The sequence below is a fragment of the Meleagris gallopavo genome, chromosome 11 (assembly GCF_905368555.1).
Source record: "Meleagris gallopavo chromosome 11, MGAL_WU_HG_1.1, whole genome shotgun sequence".
In the NCBI taxonomy this organism is placed as follows: Eukaryota; Metazoa; Chordata; class Aves; order Galliformes; family Phasianidae; genus Meleagris; species Meleagris gallopavo.
Window position 1 is genome coordinate 23,132,830 of NC_139414.1, and position 21,932 is coordinate 23,154,761.

General features: G+C 46.5%; 2 long non-coding RNA genes across 4 annotated transcripts; one reads left to right on the forward strand and one right to left on the reverse strand.

Moving 5' to 3' along the window:
- Nucleotides 1-1,201: 1,201 nt before the first annotated feature.
- On the reverse strand, nucleotides 1,202-21,300 carry LOC104912739 (uncharacterized). Of its 3 annotated transcripts, XR_014885474.1 has the most exons (5): nucleotides 21,145-21,300; nucleotides 18,620-19,957; nucleotides 17,663-17,826; nucleotides 3,661-3,777; nucleotides 1,202-3,506 (listed from the first exon to the last, which is right to left on the reverse strand). It is a non-coding gene; the product is annotated as an uncharacterized LOC104912739 (long non-coding RNA). The 3 variants fall into 3 exon arrangements; XR_014885473.1 differs by lacking the exon at nucleotides 21,145-21,300 and having other exon boundaries at nucleotides 18,620-20,466; XR_014885472.1 differs by lacking the exons at nucleotides 17,663-17,826; nucleotides 18,620-19,957; nucleotides 21,145-21,300 and having other exon boundaries at nucleotides 3,661-3,975.
- Nucleotides 7,173-12,694, forward strand: LOC146543660 (uncharacterized). The gene is made up of 2 exons (XR_014885475.1): nucleotides 7,173-7,692; nucleotides 8,991-12,694. It is a non-coding gene; the product is annotated as an uncharacterized LOC146543660 (long non-coding RNA).
- Nucleotides 21,301-21,932: the final 632 nt, after the last annotated feature.

The following is a 21,932-nucleotide window of genomic DNA, read 5'->3' on the forward strand; positions in this document are numbered from 1 at the left end:
GCTAATGCTATCAGATACTAAAATGATGTGATAAGTTCTAATGACTTCATCCTGTAGGACGTGTAAGGTGTATTGCATCTTTCCATGAATCATGTAGTTTCACGTAAGTAGGAACCCTCTAGCCCTGTCTGTGATCTGTAAATTGTTAGACAATACCTTTCAAAATCATCTTGCAGAAATACAAGAATGAAAAACCACGGCCTCGCTGTCCCACCGACCCCAGCCCAACTCAGGGGAGCTCCACTTGGCAGCAGCTACGAGCACTTGCCCACTTGGCTGTAAAAGAAAAAGCTTTATAACAGAGTGCTGGTGGTAGGAGCATGACTGCAAGACGATCCTTCATCTACTTTTGAAGTCAGGTTTACATGGAATATCACGCAATAACTGAAGTCTTTCAGACATTCAGAGCAGGAGGTGGGAACGCAGGCATAGTAACATTCTGTTCTGCAATGCATCTCTCCAGACAGTGTGCTGATTCAAATACTAATGAAAAGTTTTAATGATTAAAGAGATCAGAATCTGATACCACATCTGGGTGTGTGCAAGGAGTAGAGATGAGCATTCTATGGTTTTTCCCACAGATGACACAGAACCTGAATTACAAGTTCACATCGCATCTCTTATAATCTGTAAACTTGCAACCACTTATCCTCGGCCTTTTCCATGCTGTGTTGCAAAGAGAAAGTTCCAGAACATCTTGGAAGGCATGGACCTTAATGATGTGTTAGAACTGTAAGCCTATTTTCAAAAGTTCTAAAACAAGAAGGATAGAATAATCTAGCAGTATTTGCCTTCATATCTTATAAAAGTTTTTAAAAAATTTAAAATAGTGCTTCGTATGAGTGCTTAAAAAAACCCACCGGAGGCAAAGAAATTTGATGTCAGTGGTACTTCCAAATTCACAGTTAAAATCATTTTTTGCTCTCAGTTGAATTGATATCCATCTGGAACAACTTGCACTATTGAAGTCATAGAGACTCTGTACATTCTGACTGCAAAACCTGACTTCTGGTAACACAAAGGATCTGAGAAGTCCCCAGTGGATAACTATGAAAATTACAGAATTTGCATAATCAGTCGCTTCAATTTCCTACCTTTACATTTTCCTCACGAGTTCACTTAACCATATGCCAAACACCCGCCAAAGATTTGATAACCCCCAGAAAGGCCTAAGAAAAGAAACATCATAAAATACCATGGCTGTATATTTATATTTTATTCCCTTCAATGGCTTCCTGAAGCTCACAATGTCTACCAAAACACACACTTCTATATGCAGAGCATCAGCTCTCCATAAATACAATTCTCCTTCTTTTGATTTCGTATGAGCTTTTGCAGACTGAGTTTCAGTCCCTGAAGTGCCATGATAGTGTCAGCATTCTCTCTTCTTTGAAGCATCTGAAGTCCTCTTTTAGTCATATAAAAGTTTCTTAAAAATCCCTGAAGAGTGAATTAATGCCTCCTTCAATGCACCAATTTGCTGAAACAGCAAACGGCAGTAAGAAGTGGTTCGGCGTTCGTGTCCAGTGGGTTACGAGCAGTGCCAGGAATAGGGAAATGTTTTCTAATCTCAGTATGGATGCCAATGCGTTTAATGGCATCAAGCAAATTTCTTAATCTCATTACATCATAGTTACTCCATTTTTGAAATAAAGTTGATGAATATCCAGCATTGTTCATCATCTTGAGATCGGCAGCTGTAGAATAACAATGTAGGCAGATTGGGGATGACAGATGATCCAAATGGAGTTCTGAGATCCTGGCCTACGGCAAAACGTATGTTGCCAGGATAGCATACTCAATACCGAAGCAGTTGCTAAGTAAGCAATGTAGATTATGAAATAACTAATACCTAATTAAAAATGGTGTTAAGATTTATGAACTCCACCAAAAGACTTCTCTAGAGATTTCCTCAGTTTCCGGTTTGGAAAGCATTCTAAATTAATCATTATCATCACCATAATTATTTTCACAATTCCAATTTCCAGAGCCATGTTCAGAATTTATGTATTGAAAAGAATAAATATATTATCTACGCAGGACTTCAGAAATCAGCTTCTTCATGTTGGTTACTCAACACGTGTGGTTATTTTGGGGGTGTTAGGGCCTGGTGATACATGTAAAAAAGTTGCTTATCGTGCATTCATCCCTGTCTTAGCCGGGTACTGACTGGATTGGCTTTTCATTGTGCTCACCAAACATCATTTTATCAAAGCTTTTTGTCATGACATGAGACTCACTGTATTCATGGATAAGGCTTATTCACGGGAGTCCGACTTACGGGGCTGGGCCCAAAGCTAGCCAGGACATTGAGGTTATGCAGCTCTGGAAAGAAGCAGGACACTATCAGTGAGCATGGAAAATAGGTCCTAAACATAGAACTAGTGGCAGCCTATTTGAAGACAATCCTTCTGCAATGAAACGTGATCTAGATTGATGTCAGGGGAGTATTTGCTATTCATTAACATCAACTCACAGCTGGTATTCTTGAGGAGGATCAGGAGTTTCTGTATTAAACTGGAGGAGAATGGATGCATTCCTGTTTCCAGGCCTTCAAACACTGCGGCTGGGGCCCGTGTTGCCCTCTTGTCTGCTGCCACTCCTGCCCCCAGCAGACCCACACGGTGCAGTGGTGGCTTTGAGGTGCTTCTCTCAGAGCCGTGCCTCCAACATCTACCGCACTGCAGCTGCCCGTGCAGCTCACCACGCAGATGAGCTCCGCCAGCAGCAGCGTGCCAGGTTGCTGCCGGCAGAGCTGGGTGCTCCTGGCCAGGCCTGGGGCATCTGCAGGGCTCTTTCTGCCCGGACAAACCTTTGCAAGGTTTGCAAGACAAAGCGTGGGCTTTCATGTGTGCCTACTGTGAATTAAACACAGAGGTATGCTTTGCCCACATCAAGTTCAAGTAATTCCTTTCTTTAATGTAAGCATCTGTATGATACAGCATTTGTGTCTTTAACCTGACACTGCCTTTGTAAACACGCCTTTTTTTTTGCATGGAGATGTATTGTCAAAATTGTCAAGTTTCATCTAAGAAAATACAAAACCCATTAGAATGATATTCATTTTACACACACATACTTACACCTTTAACCATATCAAATATATTAGCCTTAGGGCTACATAGTGAACTTTTCATCCGAAGCTCAATTATTTTCAATTCAACTGATGAATTGAGTGTACTGACTTCAAGGTCACAGGGCATGTTGGTTGGATGGCTAAAATTCTTCAGAAAGGGGTTTGTGTATTTATAAGGATAACAGCAATATTCAGAGTGACATCAGAAGGGTAATAAAAATAATCAAAAGAGTTTAGTGAAGGAATTAATACATTACCACATAGAATAACAAATGAGGAGTAGGAAAATGCGATTCTTCTGTGGGGCTTTATAGCTCCCTTCCACTGTGCTGCTCCCATCTCCCTCTGTGGTCCTCAGGGCTGCACACTGAAGCAGTATACCTCTTTTCCAGCTGGACAGCAGGCACCAAAGAAATGTGGTCACCGAGATCTGATAAATAAGGCACGGTTTTACTAAGGAGCACGAATGATTGTGGTAAAAGTGTAGTGAAGAGCAGGGATTTAAGGATTTTTGGGTGGTGCGTGCTATGAACTCGGCTGTTTCGTGCTGTGGAAAAACCAGAGTGACTGTTCTGCATTCTTACCTGCAGGTTGCTTGTGCGTGCCCATTCCCGGCTGCTTGTTTTCCAGCAGTGCAGACAAGCCCACAGTCCCGTCCTGGCTGGCCCAGCAGCAGCGTGTCATCAGGCCTTGTGGTAACTCTGCAATGTGGAGAAACTGGCATGAGGGTGAGATCACGCTGGTTCTGTTTTCTGACCTGAAGGAATGTAACCCCAATGACCTCATACATACGCAGAGGTTGGCAGATGCTCTTATTTGTTCCACTTGGAAATAGAGCAGTGCGCTTTGCCCTTACGCTGCCTCACGCGGTGCAGACGTTGGCAGTGAGTGGCCATATGAGATACCACCATTGCACCAAGAGTAAAAGCTCTTTGGATGAGCTGACCTTGGCCCAAGGGATGGCCCAAGAATGGCCAAAGGCCCTCATTCCCTGCTCAGGGCCATGAGAAGGTGTGCATCTATGTATGAGCAGTATGTGGCTGAATGATCTGTCCATAGACAGTAATTGCTATTGCAACTTAGAACAGTGAGAAGCTGGCATTAACTTCTAATCTATATCCTTTCTGTCACAAAACTGGGTGCTTGGGGAGCATCAGCCGGCCTTGAAAGGCAGAAGTGGCTCAGCTTGTGTAAGTGCAGTAGTCTGCAGTGCAGTATGTGGAGCAGGGTGCTGGGGTTCCTGCATGCTCAAAGAATACCTTCAGCAGAACATAGGGTAGGAGCGTTCAGGTGCAGAATCTTTGATGGTAAACACCTATCCTATGTAAGAAGATTATGTCTCCCTAGTCATCCTATTAATTTACATAATTAATTATACTCATTCTAATACCTAATGTCCCACCAAGAATGTGACAGAGAGAGCTCCCTTCTGCTGGTGCGCAGAGGTTGCTGCAGATGGCATGGAGCCAGGAGCTGCGTGAGAAGGTCAGCTCTGCTGCACCGCTTCTGCATGAGCGAGCCATGGTGGCACACTGCCTGGGCCATGGTGGCATGGTGGCTCACTGCCTGGGCCATGGTGGCATGGGGGCTCACTGCCTGGGCCATAGTGGCATGGTGGCACACTGCCTGGGCCATGGTGGCATGGTGGCACACTGCCTGGGCCATGGTGGCATGGTGGCACACTGCCTGGGCCATGGTGGCATGGGTGCACACTGCCTGGGCCATGGTGGCATGGGGGCTCACTGCCTGGGCTGCTGTGCAGGAGGGCTGTGCACCCCTGGCACTGAGCAGCACCCTGCTCCACTCGGGCTCTGACTCAGCGCAAGCAGCGGTGTGCTGACAGTGTGCCCCCGCTCCATGTCTGAACTTATTCCAGTTTAAACAATATCTTGCTCTGGATTTTCTTTAAATCAGTTTCCTCCCTCCGGTGAGGCTGGGTAAAAAGCTCTCTCAGCAAACAAGCAAACAGAAAGTGTAAACACATCGTGTTTAAATAGAAATCTTTCACTGGCATTACTTAAGCCACAGTAAATAAAATAACCTGTTACAGAAAAACAAAATTTATAAAAATATTTGGGTGCAGCTCCAGGGAAGAAAAAGTTGTTTCTGCTCCAATGGCTCTTGTGTGTTTCCATAAGAACGGCTTCACCGATCCAGTTCTGTCTGCAGTGACTGAGCATGGGGAGCAGAGCAGAGGTAATTCGATGTGTAAGGGGAAACTCCAATGAGGATAATTCAGAAAGTGCACAGCACGGTGAGGCTCATCCATTACAACTGTGGATTATTATCTCACTCTGAATCATCCTCTTAAACCAAACCATTTTATTTTCCAATGCCTTTAAAACACAAGGAAGCACATACTGAAAATACAGCGAGAAAAACTGTGAGGTCAATTTGCTTGTGTGCTGTGGATTCACGAGGGACACTTGTGTATCTCCACAGAATATGCTTGTGCTGTGCTGTGAACTATTTGAGCTGACTTTGAGTTCAGCAGCCAAACAAAAAGTCTGGTGGTGCAGATCTGTACCGGGCTGTAGCAGTGAGAAAAAGCTGTTCTCTGTTCCCATGTTTGACATTTTCAGTGCCTTCCAGCAATGTGGAATATCCTGACAAACGAAGGTTACTTTGAAAGGTACTGTGGAAAGCAGTCAGTGAAAATATGGCCAGAGAAGATTAAATCATGTAAAATAAACAAAACCTAAGCATCTTTGAACTATTCTTGTAAGACCCAATCATTTCCCCTTCATCACGTTTATTTCAAAGAATTCATAGATTCATTATATACAGTAAACTTGTATATATAGCAAAATTCAGAAATAGGTGACTTGCGAAAATAACCTTTCTCCTTTAAGAATGAATAGCTGATGGTTCTTACACCACATCATATGTTCACATGAGCAGAGTTATTGACTCCAGTAAGGACAGCTCTGGGACCAGAGGGATGCAAAATCAGGTCCAATTTTTGTTTGCTTATTCAAGCACAGATCCTTCTTAGAAGAGGAAGAAAAAGGCTCTGTATTCCTGCAAAACTTGTGGCATTGCGCTCTGTGCCCGTGACGAGGGCAGGGTTTAACAGCCTCCCGCTCCTCCCGGCCCTCGCAGGGCTGCTACCACCTCAGCCCCAGGGCGGCCCTGCAGGGCTCGGCGCCCTCAGCACCCACCAGCACAGCACGAAGGCCGATCGGTTCGGGAAGGTGAGAGTGAGCCCTCCTGCTTAGAAAGAGAGGCAAAGAATCTGGGGGCAAACAAAAAGGTTTGGTCAGGTTCCCACTGCAGCTACTTGAGATGCATGACATTGAATTAGCTAGGGAAAATATGGCAGAAGCCTGACAAAAAAGACAGTTTTAATGTATGGGCACTTCTCAGATGTCGGAATTCGGCAGACTTAGTGGCAGGGCAGAGAAATGATGCGTGCTCTGCTAAAGTCCTGCATGCATGCCTTGCAGGTAATAAAATGGTCTAAACACATACACTTAGTCATCTGCACAAATCTTTCACATGGGTCCTGATGCAGAGATCTGTATTTCAATTACAGATTTCCCTGAAAGAGACAATTTCATTCTCTAAAACAAATCAAGTCTGACAAAAATGATCCATTTTTGCACAAAAAGTTATCACAACAATTCTGTGAATTAAAAGAAGGGCGACGTCCCCTGGGTGGAAATACAAAACACACAACTGTAAGCTCCAGTGAGTTGTGGTGGTGCTGTTCTGAAGTAGCCAAATCAATAATTTATTTTGTAATTGCTAGAAATCACTGCTTAACCCGGTTTTTTGGAACTATTTGTTTGTTTTGCAGTGACAGAGACTTCCATAGGTAAAAAAAAAAAGTGTTTCACATCTTGAAATCTCATACTGGAAATCTCACTGTGCAGAGGCCATGTCCTCAGTCTTCCGTTATGGCCAACTACCAGGGAGCAACTTCACAATGATGGCAGCCACCAGCGAAAGCTCCTCAGTCCTTTCACCGACTGCAGGTCTGGCAACAGAGATTCCTCTGTGGTCTTTTTCCCTTCGGTGAGCACTCCGCCCTTCAGCAGAGCTCCCTTTAACCAGAGGCTGCACCATTCCTATGACATGCATGCAGAGGCCTGTACAGACAGTGCTTACATCTGACCACACCAGCACTCCTGGTGTTACTGCCAGCTCACGGCTAGCCACTGCGTTACCAGGGCATGTTCCCATGTTCCTGTTTTGTAATGGAGAGCAGCTGCAGGTCAGTACCCCCCAGGCACCTTTGCTGCTGCCACATTGTGCTGGAGGAGGCTCTGTTCCAGAGAAAATTATCCTGGGCTCAAGCCCCTGAAAGATCTTTGCTTCTCGGAAGAGATGTCTGTGAAAACCCCCATGGCATAGCCTGGGGATCCCTCGTTTCAGGAAGAAGCTGCAGAGCTCTGGGGAACGGCCTGTGCCTGCCTGCTGAGCATTACTGCGGGGTGTGCACAGGTGGTGCGGGTAAACGCGGCAGAGAGCAGTTCCAGCTCCAAGGAGGTCCGAGGGGCAGGCAGGGAGCAGAGCTCGGCTCTGGCTCAGCTGGAAGTGACTTGTCTCTGCTGCTCACATGCAAGGACAGCAAGCACGCGCTACCTGCAGCAGAGCTGAGTGTTCAGACAGAGGTAAGCACATTCTTAGCAGCGAAGAGAAAGCAAGAGAGTGAGAAGGTCCAGAACTGGTCAGTATTTTATTGTTTTTTTTTGTCTCCACGTTATGTTTTCTTCCCTACCGGTGAATTCATACACCCTCCGCTGATCAATTCTCTTCTGCCTGCATAGTTAGGTTCAAACCCACAGGACTTGAATCAGCTCACGTAGGGTCTCCCTGTGCACACGCCTTGCTGAGTGGGCTCCTCCCGTGTAGCTGCCGGGAGACTTTTGGGGCTGTGAGCCTATAGAAAAAAATAGGTGGGTCTGGTTTCCCTAGTCATCCTGCTTAGCGTTACACATGCCACGATGATGAAGCATTGCAAATCATGAGTCTGCTTGCATTCATTGATAAACCGGTCGTGCAAAAGGCTCTTAGGAGTAGGAGTTCAGCAGAAGGCATTTTACATCTGTCAGAAGTAATTCCAGGGTGTGGAGTGACTCGTTGGGAACTGCATGAATAATCACGGCTTCATTTTCAGTAAGATGAAGCCATGAACGTGTGGTTGGCACATCAGTGAGGAACATGTTCCCAATGTTAGGGACTGCATTCTGGGGACTGCTGCTAGCAAAAATACCTGAAGGATGGATTATTTTTTAATGAAGACAGCCTGGTCACTTTTGATGTTCAGTTTTGCGTATGTTGATGCAGTACGGACATAAGACTGCAAAACTCAGTGTAGGAAATAAAAAGCAAGAAAACCTTGCACTGGTGTGCAGTCAGAAGAGTTTCTGCTGTAATCAGAGATCTGTCAAAGGTGTGTCAGTCTCCTAAGTCAAAACAGTGTTACAGTGAATTAGCAAGGGAAGCCCACAGCCTCAAAGCAGGCACGGATTGCGATCTGTCGCAGGGAAAAGCCATTTCCCACCACTAGATCATTCCCCAAACCCTCCTCTTCCTTCCGAAAAGTTTGCAGAGTACCTGCCTGCACATTTACCAGGGCTCCTTCAGTGTCACCATAACTTTGGTCAGACACAGGAGAGGCTGCCCAGGGAGCGGCGCAGTCACCATCCCTGGGGGTGCTGAAGGAACATTCAGCTGTGGTGCTGAGGGACATAGTTCAGTAGGGAAACATTCATGGTGGCAGATAGTTGGATGGATGACCCTGGAGATCTTTTCCAACCAGAACGATCATAGACCCAGATTCTATGGGTCTATGATCTTAACTTCTCTGATTCTTTACTCAATTTTGTCACTTTATTGATTTTTATTTAATCAGGTTCCCAAAATATATGCCTTATCTGCCATGATTCTCCTCTCTACTGACCTGCAGGGCCCACATGTCAGGAAGGTGACTGGAAGGAAGCGAGGATGACCAGTGGGCTGCCTTGTCCCACCAGACATCCCTGCCAGACAAATACAACAAACCCTTTTTGAGGTATCACTTCTTGGACTTTTTCCAGAAAATAATATTGTTTTAATTACAAGGTGAATGCTTTGTCATCGGTTAATTATTCTGTTTAATGAACAGAATAAACTGTTTTGAAAAGCAATGAATGCCAGGCAAACCTTAAAAATAAAGGACTAAACTAAGAATTGAGGCACTAAATCTGCGACCAGAACAGAAGGAGAAATGAAATCATCCTGAGCTGTGTTTTACTATTAGTCAAGCACTTGGATCTTTCCCTTGCTCCAGTGAGAAGCAAACAGATTTGTGTTTCAAAGTAGTGATAGATTAACAATTTCCTTTGCCCTTGGCCGAGGCCAAGCAGTTGCCAGCCAGTACTGGTTCCCGCCTGTACGAAAACAAGAAGCTTGAGGTTTTTTTCTCTAGACTACAAATTAAATGCTGGTGGGAGGCTCTGAGGTTTGGAGTTGCCCTGCTGCACAAGGAGAGCGAGAACTTGGAAAGGGGAAATCACTTTTTGGACGGCCTGTGCCCAGGTCCAGCCTCAAAGCACGGTGAGGGGCCACAGCCTCAGGCGTTGTTCCATCCGATCTGCTGAGGACCGTGTTGCCTGCAAGACAGAGCTGTCTGCCAGAGAAACTTCGGGAGTTTGAAACATGAACACCGTTTGGGAACTGGAGGCAGTTAACACAGGAGATGGTAGAAAAATATTTATAAACAGAGAAAAGAGTGGGAGAAAGCTGTGGTCACAGATCTGAGATAAAAACGCATTAAGTGAAGAACATTAGCTTGTGTTATGGGTGTAGTAAGGGCCAGAGGTCTTACAGATAGGACATCTCCAGCATATTATTTTCTTTAAATGAGTTGTGAGATACTTAAATTACTATGTAGGGGACAGGATAATGTACCCACAAGCTGTTCTTGCAAGGCCAGCATCACCTGGCTTCCAAGACTGTGGTCTAAATCCATCATTTCTGTAGCCCAGAAGCACTTTGTAGGACTGATTGGTGCCACAGGAGCAAGAAAGACTGCAAACATGAGCTCCAAGAGTGCAAGTACAGGGACAGGGCATGTCTTGGAGCTGAGCAAGGAATGAAGATGAGTGTGCTGGAAAGGTGTGGCAGGAATGTGTGAGCTCTTAACGATCGTGCTGAAGAAATTCTGGTGATACTGAGGTGAAGGAATGCAAGAACTGGAGAGAAAGCCTTGCTTTTTTTTTTTTAAATGAAGGACTGCAGCTAGTGCGGGACATTTGGATGAAAATGCTGCTCACCAGCGATTCTGAATCTCACATGGTAACAACAAATACAGACCCACCTTGTTATTTAAATTTTCAAAGGCTTTACAGTGCTCTGCACAGTGATGTTTTCTTTCATTTGAATCTTTGCTAGACAGGGCGCTTCACTGTTGTTTCCAACATCATCACAACACCTGTCAGAAGCTGACCTTGTCACCCATTTACAAGAGAGGAAAGGCAGAAAAATCAGACATTTGATTTTCCCTAATGGAAACTGAATAAAACTGAGAAATATGATAGAGGAAATACGATGGGCAAAACGGAATAGATCGAGACCACTGACCGGCGTTTGTAAAGACAGAGCGTGAAAAGCTGAAGCTCTGCAACTTGTAAAGTATGGAATTGGATAGATTGCAAGTCAAAGCTGTGCCAGGATCTGGGCCCTCCCCCTGCTTTCTGCCCTGTAACTTTCTTGTGAGTCTCTGTTTCCCCATTTGATGTGTGCTTCAGCTGTGGAATGCCAAAGGGACATACACGGTACATACACTACCTGCACTACCTGCCCACGCTGCCTAGCTGCAAAGAATGACTTCCGCCAAAAAAAGTTCAGCAACATTCACCTCATGTGCTTCACTGACTTCGTGAGTTCCTATTTGTGGTCCCACGCTGCATGCAGTGCCACGGCACTTCTGAGAAGATAGTCAGAATGCCACAGGAAACACCAGCTGCAATCAGTGCCTCCTACCTGGGAACAGAACAATCCCTGGCCATGAAATGAAGCACTCAGTGAAGCGGTCTGCCCTCCTGCCTGGCACCTGTCCCACCAGGACACCCATGCTTCTCCCACGACCAGAAGGAGCGACAGCCCACACAGCTGGCACATGAGCAGCTGTGGGCTCAGCGGGCAGTGCATGACTGTGTGCTACCAGCAAACACGCTCTGGTGTGCCTCCACCCCACTGACCCTTTCAGACTTTCCATCTCATAGCATTAACTAGGGAATTGTTTGTTGGTTTGGTTTTTTTCTGCAAAGTAACTTAAGATGTTTACCACACAGCCAGGATCTTTGGTTCCTTAAAAAACCAGCCAGACCAAGCTACTGAAAGTAGACATCTTCAGTGGTTGCGCTCAGGGCCTGCAGTCTTACAGCCTTATTAATTTATCTGTTCTGTCACTAACCCAATGTGCTGGTGTGGAAGGATTGAATATACAATGCCAACATCCGCTTGGGGAGGCATCAGTCTCAGCAGGACCCAAAGTCACCGTCAGCAACTGCCCTGCCCTGCCAAGGTGAGAAATGGGCACATCGGGTGAAGGGGAAGAACAAGGTGTACTCTGGTGTAAAGTAGCAAGGGCTTTTTGCTGGAAACATAATGTATATGCCAAATATTACTGTTGACTCGTTGTTGTGAAAGCTAAAAATGCCATCTTGTCCACAACAAGAAGCCATCTCTGAATCATATCCTTCAGTGAATACATCAGGAAGCAGTGCAACAGGAGTTATCATCTGTGTGTGTGTTAGCAATTAAGTTTACTGGGAAGAAATGAGACGTCCAGAGATGTGTTAGAGGCATGCTATTCACCCCGTGAGTTCTCTTCTTCTCATGGTTGATCCTCAGAAAGCAGCTCTAACACACAAGAAGCAGAATGCCTGCCAGCACAGGAACTTTGTATTCCCTCCCTAAGAGGAAAGAAAACAAAACTCATCCCAGTGATTGCCTGCTGAGTTCCCAGCTTTTCTGAGATGAACAGATCCGTGCCAGCTGAGAAGAATGAAGCTGATCTTGTATGTGAACAGTGCTGCACTACTGCAGTGAACCTGTAATTCTGCACACATACACACTGGGTACTCGTTCGGTAACAGCTTGTGCATCCTGTGTTACTGAATTCTTCCAGGCTGACTCATATTTCTATCTAATTGTTGCAAGAAAGGAAGAACAAACCTACTCAGCTAAAATGACTACAAGAGGAAGAGAGAAATCAGTTTAGGAAATATGAATCACTTGAATTTTACAGAATTCCTGAATGAGGAAGCTGGGGCTCAAAGATCATACAAAAGATCTGTTCACTCCTGGAAGCAAGCCGAGTCCTGCGGCTCCTAAGTGGGTGTCTAACCACAAAACTTCCTGTCTTCATCTGAGTCAAGATGCTTGCTCATCATTTTTTAAAAAAACGCTATCCTAATCTTTTTTCTTCACTTTGTATTTCATGTGTCAATGCAGCTTATGGGGTGAGAAAGAAATGAACTAACAACCTAATCACATATACTCGCAGAGCCCAAAGTAAGTTTTCTATTGCAGCGTTCTATCCAGTGTTTTTTTTAGTGTATGGGAATAAAGCGCTGATTTGCATCTGACTGTAAATTAAACTCAGACGAGTGATGCTGTAACCATTCTGCCTGACTCTCTTGGATGTTGCTTACCCTTGAGGGAAAATGCTAAGCAGGACCTGTGGCAGCTCCTGGCTCAGAACAGCCACAGCCCAGCGCTTTAAAGGCAATTAGCATTTATTGCAATATATTGCAATAGTAAGAGTTGACTATGAAGAAATGCAAAAAACCAAGAAAAAGTGAGTAACAGAATAATACAACAGCTCCTGTGTGGGGAGACTGTGCTGGCTGGGACCCCTCAGCCTGGGCAGCGAGGGGTGGAGTGGGGAGAGGATTACCAAAGCCTGCAAAGGGTAACTGGGGCAAAGAGTATGGGGAAGGGTGCTAGAGAGAATCAAGGATCCTAAAAGCCAGTTTGAGAGCAAATCAGGGGAGCTTATTCCTCATACAGCAGTCCTAGCCCTGCTGAATGATTTGCCAAGGATATTTACAAAAACATGCAGAAGTTTCACAGGCGCTCAAGGGGAGAATGAACAAGGACGTGAAGGGCCAGTGAGAATCACCAGACTACAGCTAGCTCATCAAAATACCTGGAACTGAAAATATTAAAGGCAGAGAGATTACTGGGGGAGAATGGAAGATGTATTTGCCCTTATCACAGAATCACAGAATCGTAGGGGTTGGAAGGGACCTCCAGAGATCACCGAGTCCAACCCCCTGCCAAAGCAGGTTCCCTACACCAGGTCGCACAAGTTGGTGTCCAGGCAGGTCTTGAATATCTCCAGAGAAGGAGACTCCACAACTTCCCTGGGCAGCCTGCTCCATGAATATTATATTTATTATTATATATTTTTTTATATATTACATATATATTATATTTTATTATATTTATTATTATATGTTATATTACTGTTCTGTAGGTATCTGCCTGCAGCCAGGTTAGGAAAATGAACTCTGGACTCACAGGAGCTCGGTCTAATGCAGTATGGTCTGTGTTACATCAGACCATCAAGCGTGGCTTTTAAGAAGCTGCTGAGTGTCCTACTTACCTGCCCTTGCTTTAGGTCCAGTGGTACCCGGGACAGCAATATGGAAGGCAGTTTGTGGTCATAAGAGATTTGGGCACGCAGTTCAGCCCAGCACTCAGGTCACATCCAGCTGCACCATGACTGAGTCACTAAGAAACTGCCCTGCAAGAGTTGGTACGTGCAGCCCTGCCACTGCCTGCACATCTCCAGCACAAGGAATTGGAGCAGCAATCTTGTATCCCAACTACCAGCTTCGTGCTCTGCAATTACAGAGAACCAGGAAAGAAAAACAAGGCTGATCTCTAGCAGGAAATTGGTGAGGATCAGGCAGCACAGTGTGCCTCTGGGCAGGATTCAAAGAAGTGAGAAGCAGCATATTACAGCGATCCAGCTCGTCATACAGGCCGGTTGCTGCTGAGATAGCTACAATTGCATCCCCAAGACTAAGCTTACAAGAAATACGTGGGCGCTAAAATGTGACCAGAGTCCTATCCTTCTGCCTGTGGAAACCTCGCTTAGAACCCATTAAGGGCTAAGGGCAAGACAAATCTCTAACATGCAGATGAAAATTTTGCTAGTTTACTCTTTCCACCGTGGGTTGTTCTTTTCTAATTTTGTGTTGCTATTTCCCTTCTGATAATTGTGGCCCCTTGCAGAAAGTCTGGACAAGTGTTTCAAAAACACTCCTCGAAGAGGGATGTGGTGTTGGTTATGGATATTTAGAGCCACTGCTCTGAGAGATCACGAACACTCACGGATGTGAGAGCCTCTGTCAACAAGAAGAAAGACAGATCTGCTTTCATTCTCTGACTGCACTGGCACGAGCCTCTGCCCTCCAGAATAGCAGTGAAAAAGATGTTCTGCTAAATAGTATGGTGAGGTAATGACTTGTTAGCACATCAGGCTCGCTGCTGCACCTTCACTGAACGTCACCCTGTTCTGGTATTCGACGTGTTTTTCCTTATAGTTTCATAAAGTTATAATTAGAGATTCAGCTGCCCTCTAATGGCACTGATTTTAGCAGATGACAGCCGCACTGCTCTCCTGCATGGTGCAACGTTACACAAAGCTCTGTTGAAAGCTTCTGCAGTGTATGAAGAAAGCAATGATATTTTAGATACTAATAGTTTCTTTATACATTATCTTGGAAATCCACTGATTGCTATGCAAGCATAAAATTGATTGTTTGGAAGTTATCAGGAAAACTTTTACACTTCAGGTGGGAGCTAGATAGATTTTGCTGGATTTTGTCAAGCAGAGAGGCAATTTGAGTTAATGCACATTTTCTCCCTGTAGCCAGAGTGACACTGATCTCCCTTCAAGCCACAGGCAGTAGGACAGCAGGGCTGCAAAGCCTTGGAGCTGCGAGCACAGCTTTGTTTGCCTCTGCACTGCTCTGAATCTGTCCCAGACCACTCACAGTACTGCAGTCCATCTGTACACAAGGGCTGCGCTGACTGAAGGCCCTGATAAACTCTCATCATTCAGACAACACGTGCCCATCTTTTGTCTCCCTGGATTGTATTCCTCACTGTGATAAAACTCACTTTTATTTCTACAGTTTTGCCTTGCATAGTAAGATTTTATTATTTTTATGTTTGTAATGTTTTCTTTCATTTCCATTTCTATTTCTTTCCTAAGCTACTTCAACTGTAATTGCTCTTAAAATCTTTCCTACCAGAAAATTTTTTTCTACAGTATATTTTAAATTTTAATTCTAAGAACTTGTTGCAAGGCAATAAATATAGCCTAGATTATGGGCAAGTTCAGACCCCAGTCTAAATAACACAGCAAGTCCCCATCCCTGCAAGGGTTACACTTTTTGTCTGTGAGCACACAGCCAGGGGTACCCAGAGAGCCCCAACAGCAGAGCCCCAACAGTCCTTCCCTGAGCAGGAAGAATCCTCAGCAAGATATCCTGTAATGAAGGGTCTCTCTTTGCCCTGGTTTTCAGAGATCCCGGGTAACTGTAACCACAACCCAGAATACCTGAAACTACAGATGTTTGACTTATCTATTCCCAAAAAACAGAGCTGGGAGTGCATTTATGAGCACTGCTGTGTTACAGGTAACAACAAACAGGCTCAGATCCCAAGGTGGCCAGGACACATCACTCACTGGTATCCAACACGTCTCTCCGTTCCTCTGCCATACTCACATCTTTGCTGCTTGCTCCTCCTGCAGGGTTTCACGAAGCACCTGCAGCGTTCCCTATTCCACAGACTGGCAAAACCCAGCCTGCCTTGCCCTGGGCTTCGCTGGGCGTTAGCTAACAGAGACCTTCAGCTAAGCTTTTGACTCAGAGCTGGCTCTCTCTAAGTTCCTTGCAAAACAGCTTTAAGTTCACCATGCAACGCCAGAATCTACAAGTGACCCAGGTACAATCCCCAGCCCTCTGCTTCTCTAAGACCATTCATTGCTATCTACAAACCGAGGCTGAACAGAGATAACTGGAATGATACCAGAGGAGAAGCACTGAGAGGAGGAGATTTGAGGAGGAAGCAGCTCAGTGCAGCGGGTGAGAGGAGGGCCGTGGCACTGGTGTGACCCACTGGGAGGAGGAAGCAGCAGAGCCTGTGTGCTGCCATGGGGTGGGCAGGCAGCATTTGGACATTTCTCTCGATGTTCAAAAAGCCATGGGGTTAATTCAAGGTTAATTCGGAAAAGCACAAGCTTATTTCTGGACCTACTCTACTTTCCTGTCCTAACAAGCAATAATTACACACCAATGTTATACATAGCTGTGAATTTTAAGTCAGAGGCTTGGCGGAGGGGTGAGGCCGCGGGGCTGCACTGGGCTGGGTGCTGTGGGGCAGGGCGTGGAGCACTGCTGCCTTTATCTCAGCTGTCACCATGAACTTTTCAACTCTCACAGATGCAGAACAGTCTCAGCACCATCCCCTCTATCACCTGCTGTTTCAAACAGTTGGGCAGCCTAGTGCAAAAGGAACAGTAGGCAAGCCAAGCATGCGGGCCAAGCCTGCTCCATGCCCACAGGGAGGGTTTAGGCGTAGGGTCCTGCTGTGCCCCTGCTTTGGCCACTGTGCTGGCCCTCAGGATCTTACTAGAGCTCGGGGGGGAGCACAGGCAGCTGGGCTGTGTTGCGACTCCCAGCCTGTGCTTCAGGTGGGGAGAAGCTCCAGCTGAACACAGAAAGCACACTTGGGCTGCACGGCCTCGCGCAGCCACGCAGCCCTTCTGCACATGGTGTTCCCCAGGGCCTGAGCTGAGCTGGCAGCCTGGAGCAGCACAGGGCTGTCCTCACAAGCCCCTGGGGTTCACCCGATGCACGGAGTGGGGCCATGTTCCTGCAAGCACAGGTTGCCAAGCAGACATTCACTCTATTTGCAAAAAACATTAAACAAAATAAGCCATTGGGTTTCTCCATCCCTCCCTTCGCGGGCCTCACCGCTTCTTCATCGTTCTGTCAGTGTGGTATTTAATGCCTATATTTAAAGCCCCGCAGTCTCCTCAGCAGTGCCCTACAGACTGACTGAGCGTTATGTGGTCGCCCTGCAACACCACAGGAGCCCCAGCCATGCACTCCACCACTACAAAGCCCTTGTACAATGCTGCTTTTTATATCTTGCACTAAGCTAAGTGCTGAAGCAGACACAACTATTGGCGTCTGGTGTCTGCTGAGCTTTATTTTGAGGTGCTTAAACTTAACAAACCTTTTTTTAGGCCCATATGCACAGATCAGGTGGTCACCTGTGGCAAGATGTTTATTCTCAGATTTTAGCCAGTGTCAGGGAACAGCCTTCTCCAAACATCGCTGGAGCTATTTAAGTAGCTGCTCACAGTTACCCGTCGGTTCACACCAAACACCACAGACTTGTTCATTGAGCAACAGCTCCTGGAGACAAAGGTGAAAGCCATAGGCAGCTCAATCTCAACTTACCCATGGGATTTTACAGTTCTGCTGTAAATGAGTATTTACTTTTGAAGAGCTGCACGCCCAGTATAGTTTACCGCTGCATTAATCTTGAAACTAGCAGATTTACCTGGCAGTTTGGCAGCTGCTAATATCCCTTAGTATCCTTATCCTGACTGTATTGCAGGCTGCGGAAAGGCAGAGAAATGCCTGGTTCTTGGACAGATGAGCATCCAGCTGTGGCACAGCAGACTCTCAAGACTGGTGAATGTGCTCAGGACCAGTGGCAGCTTCCTAGAAGAGGATGGATGCAAAAGCATTAGTACAGACAGGTGGTGAAGCCTGGAAGTTAGGATGGTTCAATTTTCATATGTCTGATGGCCATGTTCCTTGGCACTTCTCACCTCAGGACTACAGCATCCTTCTTCCTTTTTTCCACACCCCCCACTTTGCCTTCCTCCCCCACTGTGGTGCTCCTCACCTCGCTCCCTCACCCCCTCACACAGCCCCTGCCTGCGGCTGCTGCTCTGACTCGCCCAGCCTACGCGCCTGCAGGCTGCCATCACCTGCTTCAGCCTGGAGCCCCACAAGCCCGCAGCTGGGTGTGGGACAGACTCTTTGCATTGCTTAGTCACCCTGAGCATCTTGGAGCAGCAGGAGGGGCAGCCCTGTGTTGTGGGTTCGCCATCACTGTTGCTGCTGTATTGAAGAGTGCACAGATACATCACACAGGTAAAGCTCAAAGCAGAAAAGACAAGGGAAGCTTAAGCATGACCGCTTCCTCGGTGTTCTGCTGCAGTCTGTACTCCCTGCCTCATCTGCAAATTGCCTGAACAGGGTTTAGATGAGGAGGCTCTTTGGCTTTTGTACTTCCTTCCTCTGAATAATTTCATCTCAGGGATTCCAACAAGGCCGTTGGACTGAATGGATCATGAACATTATTTATCTGCTGGGCTCAGCAGGAACAGCTTTGCACCTAAGGTCCCACACTGGCTTGAGTGACATCGTCCTAGGTTTATGCAGGTGTCAGGTGAACAGGACTGCCCCAAGCTCAGCCCCAGTGGGTGCAGAGCGATGATCGGGTTACCTGCAGTACCAGCCTCACTTGGGAGCAGGGCAGTTCTCTCTGCAGTGATGTTATCTTTGTTCCTGGTTTCTGGCAGAAGAACAGCTCACACATGCTATTAGCAGATGGCATGAGATGCACACGGAATTTGCACCCAGAACATTTCTCCCATTCTTCCTTCCAGAACGAAGAAGTGAAAATTCAAGCTAAAAGCATGCACTGACTGCAGCCCTGCAGCCCAGGCTTGAGTACAAACCTCTCAAACACTTCGGTCTCTGCTCAGTTAACTACTCAGCACATGCCCTTTCAGTCAGAAATGCAGGGAGTGCATTTCTGTAAAACCATGCTCCTTAATGCCCTTATGTCAGCTCCTTTCGAGATCAGCTGTGAACAAGCAGCACACATCACAGGACGTGTCTCCCCAGTGAGCTGAGGCATCCATCTGTGGCCCATAAGCAATCGCTGCAGGCTTGACAGAATATAGCAAACTCTGCATCCACAAAGAGGAGTGCATAGGTTTACGTTTCAGAAAAATAAACGTCCGGGATGGCACGATCCAAGAGCCTGGGCTTGCGCTCAGCTCCAGGAGGAGGCACTGGCCTGATGAATCCCACTGCACCCCTATTTGTGCTGCTGCGAGCTGAGACTGAACGGGTCTGCTCCATTGCTGTAGCCATACGATTGAGTGCTTTCCTGAATAACCCTTCACTTTCGATCTGAACGTCGTCTTAACTTTAAAGAAATGGCTCTATGAAAACCTCCTTGTTTGCAGTTCTTTTACTTCAAACATATTATGATTTTCTTCATCTCCGTGCAGGGAGGTGGGTCTCGTCCAGCGCTGCTCCTGAGCCGGAAGGGAAACAGGCGCTCAAACAGGAGCGCTTCCAGAGCACCTCAGCATTCCGTTTACACGAGCACGCTCCCGATCTGCTGCGCACTGTCCCGAAGGACGATCTTACTCCAACTCCACGAACCCGTGCAGAAAAGCAGCAGACCCAAAATTACGAGGAAACGCGAGCCAAGCACTCAGGACCCAAACCTGAAGCGCCCTCGCCGCCCCACGTGCCGCAGGGCGCGGCCTGGAGCTCACGGAGCAGCGCCCGCCCGCACCGCGATCACCGCTGCCGCCTACAGGGGACGCGGCCGCCCGCGCACAGCGGGGCACGAAGGAAGGTCCGAAACGCAGCAGCTCCCCAGTTGTAAGCAGACTTCAGTCTCTCCTGAAGGCCCGTCCGCGCTTTCAACTGCGGTACTGCTGCAGCTCAGGGCAGAGGGGCGGCAGAGAAATAGCGCTTTGTGCCTCTGCCAGTACTGAGCTGTTGAAGTCACGCTTTCGTGTGTGCCCGGTTAAGCCGTCCGCTGGGAAAAGAAAAAAAAAAAAAAAAAAAAAAAGGAAGAAAAAGAGTTCATCACAGGGGCACTTTTGCACCTACTATGGAATTTATTTCCTTAAAAATTATTTTCCCTGAAGGCTCGTAGAGATTACAGCCCCAGATAACTCGCATTGTTTGGTGCCATGCAGTGGAAAGAGCTGAAATGGCAGCAGAAGGGGCACAGCCAGGCCCTGCAGCAAGATCTGGTAATGGAACAACCAAACCACCTCCTGCGTGCAGTGACAGCAAGAGCAGAAGGAAAATAAAAGTTGAACAGGGAATGCAGGAATGTAGCATTTCTGTTATATTTTTACCATACTAAAAAAATAAAATCTTCATGTGGCTAAAAAATCTAAATGCGGTGTATTCTGTAATTCCCATCTAATTTTGTGAAACAGATTGTCACTAAGGCTACTGGTACCTCAGCTCTTTGCTCTGTAACTTTCTTCTGAAGTTCAAAGCCAACAAGCTACTTCAGGTTGGCATCTTCGTATGCCCTTTCCTTTCTTTGATGCAAATATAACATGTAAAATTCCCTGGTGCTTTTCTCACTCCTTCCTAAAGTTTATCTTCTCAGTTGCCCTCCTTGGTACAATCAGACCCTTTTTCACAGTTGGGTAAACCTCGAAAACCATTCAGAGTGGGAACCACATGAACCAGTTCAGCAAACAGCAGGCAGCTGTGCCTCAGAGGCCTTTCCGAAGGTCAAACATCTCTAGGTAATTTGTCCAGCTGCTTTAGTTGTTAAACAGAAGCCCACTGAGGCTGAGGAAAAAAACCAACATAGCTTTCTAGAGGTGTCTGATTAGCTCACCACATATTCCTGCATGATTTCCCTCAGCTTGGCTGTCCTTTGTACGTCAGGACTCCAGTCACCTTCATCTTTGTTTTCGTGTTATTTTCTTGTTGGCAAGTTGTGCTGTATGTAATCTTTCAGATAAAGATTCACATCTTCCCTATTAAATTGAATATGTTTATTTGCCAGCAGCTGGGCTGCTGCCTCTTAAGAGAGCCCAGGCTGAGGGTGAGAACACCTGGCCCCATGGCAGTGCTTTGGGGCTGAGTCACAGGCTGCCACCTCTAGAAGTCACCTGCTTCTACACAATGCATGTAGCTCACTGCTGCCCAGAGAATGAAAGAGACATTCAAATATGCATTCAAGTAGGTTCTTACACTTCTCAGTCCAAAAGCCCTTCCCCACAAGAATTAGTGGACATGGCTGGGGGTTGCGTTCCAGTTACTTTTCCTTTCTTCATGTGCAGTACAGGCTCCAAACAGAGAACAGCAGACTAGAAATGGAAAGCCAATAATAAATAAAACAGCAGCCAAAAAAAAAAAACCCCCCCAAAAAAAAAAAAACCAAAAAAAAAAAGGCTAAGATTTGTAGCAGTATTGCCTAGAGTTTCAATGCTAGTTTATTTACAATTATGAAGGTACATTTGAAAAAGCAGCCAGAGGCCTTGTGGACATCAGATACAAATCCTAACAGCAGTACTGGCCAGGCTGACAGCAGAGAGCTGATTGCTGCTGCCCTCGATTCCCATCACCCCAGCCTTGCCTTGCCACAATTAGTGGGACTGTGTCCTGCCAGGAGAGCATCTCACTGCAGGAAAGGCTGCCCAGCTCTGTGCTGTGCCCGGCTCTGCGCTGTGGTTGCACGTGAGGAGAGCTATGCATTCGCAGTGAAAAAAAGGAAACGGAACATGGCTCAGCTGGAGTGTTTCAGCATTTAGATGCTTCCCCTTTCTTTTTCCTAGAACATTGTTGGCTGACACTTTGTCCCGCTAAAGCTAATGCGTTAGGGCTCATCATCCTCAGGGCATTTCTCTTAACGAGAGCAAGGCAAAGTCAATACAGAAAGCTCTTTGTTGTTTGTGCTGAGCTCATCTATTTCGCCAACACATCCTGCCATCTTCTTGGGCTGACATGAGGCCAGGAGACTGCTGTCCCGAAGCCCTGGT